This window comes from Phalacrocorax carbo, chromosome 3, assembly GCF_963921805.1.
Source record: "Phalacrocorax carbo chromosome 3, bPhaCar2.1, whole genome shotgun sequence".
Taxonomy (NCBI): Eukaryota; Metazoa; Chordata; class Aves; order Suliformes; family Phalacrocoracidae; genus Phalacrocorax; species Phalacrocorax carbo.
Window position 1 is genome coordinate 50360465 of NC_087515.1, and position 6740 is coordinate 50367204.

A 6740-nucleotide genomic window follows, 5' to 3' on the forward strand; every position below is an offset into this window, starting at 1 on the left:
CTTTTCTTGGTTGTTTTGTCCATTTTGGTTTTTTAGCACTACTAGGAAAAAAAGTAGCAACAGTTTTCCTGAAGTCTTCCACTAACTTTAGATTTTACATTAAGAAAAAAATGATAACTCAAATATCTTGGAAATTTATTACTTAAAAAAAAGTATGATAGACTGTATGTGTCTATTACATGTGGCTATGATAGACTACATGCAAATATATAGGCTATATATACACACATGGTTTGATTACTGCCATATCCAAATAGCTTTCCTGGAGAAAAGGGAAAAAAAAATTCTTTGACAGTCATTCAGTCCTCTGCCTCGCTTACACATCATAGGGTCCTCAGAACCTATTCACAAGTCCAAGGGGCCAGATGGGATCCACCCGAGGATACTGAGGGAGCTGGCAGAGGAGCTCACCAAGCCACTCTCCATTATTTATCAGCAGTCCTGATCAACCAGGGAGGTAGGTCCCAGACGACTGGAAACTAGCAAATGTGATGCCCCTCTACAAGAAGGGTCAGAAGGAGGATTTGGGGAACTACAGGCCTGTCAGCTTGACCTCGGTGCTTGGAAAGGTCACGGAGCAGATCATCTTGAATACCATTACACAGCACTGCCTCACACCTCCTTCCTACTCAGGTTGCAGAGCAGCACGCAGCCTCACAGGTACCTAGGAGAAGGAAGTGACACTGGTACTGCCCTGAAATAGGACAAGACACAGGTGCCCAGCAGGGTAACACAAGCTAGGAGTCAGAGAGGTGTGGCTGGGTAGTTTGTTTAATGCAATCAGCCACCCTTCTTACTTCTGCTCCAAAATCCCTCATTCAAATAAAAGATTACATCCACCTACCAGTGGAGGTTTGATTACTAAGCTCATCCAAATTAGTTTTCTGGAGAAAACAGGGAAATTTACTCAAGTAATCATTACATCTAATGCAAACTAAGGAAATCTAGCAGCATCTGAAAGCTATCACAAGAGATACAGCAGGGAATTAAAATAGAGCTAAATGTGATAAGAATGGGGGGAAAGGGGAAGAAGACGAAGTAAAAGAGAAAGGAAGTTGCTTTAAAATCTCTATTTCAGTGTATACTCCTAAGGCTTCTTTAGAAAGTTAGAATGAGAGCTATCTACCTTGCTAAAACAAGCTTATCAGTTCAGAAAAAGTTACTCAGGTGTGGTAAACAAACAGGCTCCTAGGGTTACTTATTGCTGGCCCCAGTTAGATTTTGTAAACATTCTCTATAGCCTGTAATGAAATCAGCATATTGGGGTGTCCTATCTGGGTATGGTGATAGGGCTAAAGCACTACTGGAAAACTTTACTGGAACAGTAACAGGTACAATTTTTTACCAGTGTTATCCTTATCTGCACTAATGGTAAAATAAGGGGAAATAGATCACTATTGGGGTATTTTTTTTATTTTAAGGTAAGTGCTATCTTTTTTGTTACCTATGAGCTGCTTTTGTGTAGCCAGGTTTATGCAATGGGTTTCACTTTAAAAAAAATTAAAACACAATAATAAGTGTATATAACTTCATGCCATAACTATTTAAGGAGGTCAGTTTAATCTTACAGTATAAAGTAGTATATAAACTTAAGCCCAGGAAAAAGCTGGGCCATAAGAAGCTGCCCAGTGGAAGAGCGCATGCAAAATGGTAGCTGTCTCTTCCCACAGAAGTTGATTGGATGCTTACCGTTCATTTAAAATATGCATACATCACTCTTTTATAAGTGTTGCCTTTTTTTTTCCCTTCTAAAAATGCTTTGCTCTCTAACAGGGAGGCAGCACTTTAAATGAGATATTTATTTAGCGGCAGGATGGGGAGTGGACTGTGGATAGAATTGGGCGATCAGCTACAGATGTATCCTGGCCAAAATAAATAAGTGCCTTAAGACTGAGCAGATCATAACTAATTCCCCCAGGCAACTTGGGAAACTTTAATGTGGATGAGTTTTCGGCTGCTATCCCACAAGTTGCACCAGCACACCCGGTGAGCTGGAGAGACTGGGGCATAGATGTACAGGCCAAAGGGGAGCTGCTTAAGCTGCTGCTGAAAGAAATGCCTACTTCTAATAACTACCATGGGATAAGTATCAGTAAGACTCACACAGCATAAGAAGATGGAATAACATCATTACAGATATTAAACATCTTGCTTGATTTCTATGTGGCAGAGGCTGCTAGAAAAGGCTCAAAAACTACTGCTGGTCTCCTGTAAGCTTGGCTAATGATCCAAAGCATAATAAAACCATTGAAGTCAAGCAGATATATTTACTCAGTGCTTTCCACAGGCACTTGTACATACACATCCAAGCTGTTTGGGTGTTTCAAAGTGCAGAAAGCACCTGGCAAATTCAGCATTTTTCTTAATGCAGCTCCTCTGAGTAAGTCTCCCAGGAGAGACTCATAGGCTTTGTATGATTTAGGAGATTTTTGAAACGGTTATAGCAGAGCTTTCTAAAGAAGCAATGTAATATTCTTTAAGAAATTTGCACTTGTACATTATCATGGAGGTTAAACTTTCAAATGCAGCAAAGAAATCTCTGCTCTGAAATCCCATTTTACAAAAAAGAGGTACTAAGGATGGACTCTAAAACCTCTTGGCAGGCTCAAGCCTTTTATGCTAAATAGCTGCAGGTATCCACACTGGTCTTGATTTTTTTTGTTGTTGTTATTGTTTGTTCTAGGGTTGCTTTGGGTTTGTCGTGGGTTTTTTTTTTTAATTTCCAACTGATTCTTCTTGCTTTCAAACGGAATAACTTTCCCAGGTAAGCACAAAGCCATAGCCCGCAGAAGCAGAACATGTACCATGGGTGTCCTTCTGAGCAGAGCAAGAAGTAGGGTAAACAGTGGCAGTCACAGCTACTGAGACTGAAACATAGGCCAAGGGGCTGGTGGTGGTTGGGGGAGCTGTTCTGGGAGGGACATGCCTCATATTGCATCATGATGGGAACAACCTCCCCCGCAGAAACAGATTTTGACCTCCAGTCCCCCTCTCTGTGGGGTTTGCTATGAGGGTAGCCTGGCTAATGCAGCCTCAAGGCTACTGAGGGAGAAAAGCCTGCTTGGGTGATCTCTGATTCCTGGGTGGAGAAACATTTCAGGAGAGGTTTTAGTCGTAGATATTGTTCCAAGGAGAATGCATACAAATATTAATTAGCATTTTCAGCGTGACTTTAGGACTTGGGATGGATGCATTTTCAATAAAATAGCAAAGAGAAATCTATCTCCGCATGTGCTGTCACCAGAGCTGAGATTAGCCCTTATTTATGATTGCTGAACATCTGTGGGTAGGGCGTTCACAGCAGAGGTTCCTTGGCTCTGGAGGTTGTTTTTCCTCTTGATGAGGAGTTCAAATGTGCTGGTCTTCAGACCATGGTGCATAGACTATCTATTTGCCACATTTGGTCTTGTTTTAGGAAGAAAATAATGAGAAATAGTCAGGAAAGTGTGATCTGCCCAGGTGAGGCCTAAATAAGAGTGTTTGTAGAGGTTAATTATAGAAAGCAATCCCATCATATGGCATCCTACATGTGGAGTGCGGTGTTGTATAGTATGAAAAGATCAAGTGTCTGTGTTAAATAGGACTGTAAAAACACCTTTGGGGTATTTTTTGCCTACTGAAATGTTGGTGGGTGGTTCATGGGCCATAGTTTTGAAGTTCCAGTGCAAAACAGGTTTATTCCTAGTTTACTGGCATCTGCTGTGCATAAGTGGAAGTTTGGAAGAAAAACATGTCTCTTATCCTAATTCCAAACTAGATGGGGGAAATGTGAATGTAAATTAAAGTGATGTGTGTTCTGGGATGGTGTTTGTTATTTTTATGTCATTAAACTAAATATGGATCTGGGTGGAAAAAAATACCAGAGGAAAAAAATAATGAAGAGAGAAATGAAGTGCATATCTTGCCGAATAAATTAATAATATTTTTGCTTTTTCATGAGGTTAGACATGAATTTTCTTAGCTGCCTAGTATCTTGAACTAAATCTGAGTTCGTGTATCCTTGTTCTGGTACGGCAGTATGGCCATAACATGTTAGCCCATCACAGTTATGAAGCGCATGCACTTAAGACTTCTCATTTTGGTGAGTGTGGAAAAAGCTATCTAATAATTTTGGTTTAAGTCACAAGATCTATTTTCAATGCTCACTGCTGTTTGTGAACTGTTTAACTCTTCTAATGGAAAGAAATGGAAAAAATAACAAGGTTAATAATTATTTTCAAAATCATCTAAAAAATATTTTTTATGTTTATTCTGGACTTTTTTACAACCATACATAATCTCAGCTATAGAATTCATTCTCTGGTACAAGGAATGTGGATGAATGGCTTTTTTTAAAGTTAAAGCATATATTTTGCATGGCTGCTTCTCAAGAGCTTAAAAGTTATAGCAGTTCTCTAAGATCTCAGAAAAATGTCAGAACAGTTATGACTGTGTAATATTGCTGATGACAGAAGTCAGGAGGACAGAATAGCATGGTTTCTTTTATACTGAAATTATTGAGACGAAGTGTCATACATTTGGGGGTAATGCAAATGTGTTTGTAGTATGCTGGTTACTGTTGACAGCAAAAGTGTTCAAGAACAACACTTCAGACTAATTTTGTGTGGTTTTGCCCTTTGTGGTGAATGGACAGTTCCCGTTAGAAAGAGCTTCACTCCTAGATCACTTGTAAGTCAGTCTTACATATTCCTCTACACCTTTGTTATGCTTCTTTCTAAATTCTGCAGCGTCAGTCTGTTCAACCTCAATGTACATATATCACTTTGTGTTCATTCTCCCTGAAATGCTACCCTCTTGTCTCTTCTTTGCTTGTCACTTGTATCATGTAATTCTCTGCTTGAAGTATGTTGGCTTCCCCAATTGAAATTAAGCTTTAAAAACCCTAAGTAACCACCTACTGTGCTTAACAGAAGACAAGACTTGTGTTGCTCGTTTCTCTTGTGTTATATGAATGCTTCTGATCACTCCTTTGCCACTCTGTGAAATCAAATACATTTTTATAACAGTACAGAGCTTTGACCAGTTATTTGCAATGAGCTAGAGAATAGCAATTTTAATGAGTAATAATGACAAAAAAATCTTTCAAAAAAATCCTCTGTTTGTCAGCAGCAAAGCAAATGTGAATTCAGGCAAACATGGTGAATATTCTTACTTTGCCAGCTAATACATTTTTGTACCAAATAAAACTATACCAATGAATTCTGATTCTGGATAAAGTTAATGGTCCTTTTGCCCAGCCCAAATCCTAAGTTTCTGGATCACCCATCTAATTTTTCTCTTCTGTGTCTTGCCAGAAAGATAAGAAACATGCTGGCACAGAAGAAAAACTATTATTTGAACTGTTATCCCAGCCAATGAATCTGTTCTCTATAAACGCAACTTTAACAGAAAAATCCATACAGTAAACAGAAAAGATTAGTAAACAAGCAATATCAAAATAGCATTAGAATCAAACTAGTAATAAATGGCATGAGGTTTTTTTATTACATAGCCACCAAATTTAAAGTCTTAGCTCCAGATGACAGATGAGTTTAAGATCATGTGATGGTTTCTATTAATTTAATACTGCATGGATCTTACTGTTGGGGTGGTCAGACCTTCAGGATCACATTACTGTTCATTCATGCTCACGGATATAAATAATGGTAAATTACTAATCACTTTTGCATTACACGACTGAGCAACAATCAGTGTGAGGAATAATTAATATATGAACAAAACCACTGTCCTGTAAGCATAACATTCTGTTGCACTCTGACCATGTAACAGCACAACAAATATTTTAGCTGGCAAGCTTTTGTGATAGCAATAACAAGTGTTGTAACCCTCTTCTTGCACTTTTAAGCTAGGAATGTAAAAATATTTTGCAAAGAGTATTAAGGAACACTATTTTTGCCTTACCAAGAAAAGTGAGGAATGGTGTGGTGGAGTGACCCCTACAGTTACATGAGATGAGCGTGACCTTGAAGTTTGGTGTGAGTCTCCAGACACTGCCATGCTCCAATCGCCAGGCCCTGCTACAGGATCTACAGTTAATACAGCTGTAAGATTAATTAGTAAAAAGATTCAGGGGGTTTAATTACAATTCTTTATTTTGAAATGGGGGAAAGGGGTGGTTGTGGGTGTATTATAGCTTTGAAACCAAGAGGCACAGAGCAAGGTCTCTTTGGCAAAAGAATTCTAAATATATGCTTTTTTTTTTTCCTTTCAAGTGTGAGCTTAAGTGGGGGCTGACTCATTCAGCCATGTTTCTATAGGAAGGGGTCTGAATTTTTGACAGACTGTGTAACATGTAATAATTCTTCCACACCAGGCCTTGCAGCTGCTGTCGCCCAGCAGGGATACCAGGCCGAAGGTGGTGGCCGCTGACCCTCGGGCAGCCCAACAAGGCTTCGCAGGCGTGAAGGTGCCACGAAGACTCCTGAGATGCCAACGGCGGGAGGGAGGGAGGGAGGCAGGCAGGAGTCCTCTCCCTCAGTCTTCCCCCACTTGGGCTGGTGGCCCCCAAATTTTAGTCTGAGCCGGCTGTAAAGCCGCCTTGTATCCAGGGGCCGCCTGGATACAAAAAGGTAGCTTTTTCTGCCACTTTTTACCTTAGACAGCTCAGGGGGGCCCGGAGGCACCGCGTTCGCGCGCTCTCCGCGCCTTGACCCTCCTCGGCCGCCGTGGCCGGCGGGGCTCCGCCAGGGGGCGCAGGGCCTCGCGGAATCGAAACTAACCCGCCGGTACGAGAGCCAATC

The 6740-nt window shown here is 40.5% G+C and overlaps 1 long non-coding RNA gene across 1 annotated transcript in view; it reads right to left on the reverse strand.

Moving 5' to 3' along the window:
• Window positions 1–6695, reverse strand: part of LOC135312549 (uncharacterized) — a 184111-nt gene extending 177416 nt beyond the window's left edge. Inside the window, exons 1-3 of the long non-coding RNA XR_010372130.1 lie at window positions 6594–6695; window positions 5902–6041; window positions 4899–4977 (exon numbers count right to left, since the gene is read on the reverse strand). This is a non-coding gene — a long non-coding RNA (uncharacterized LOC135312549). The remainder of the gene's footprint in view (window positions 1–4898; window positions 4978–5901; window positions 6042–6593) is intronic.
• Between the last annotated feature and the right edge of the window lie 45 nt (window positions 6696–6740).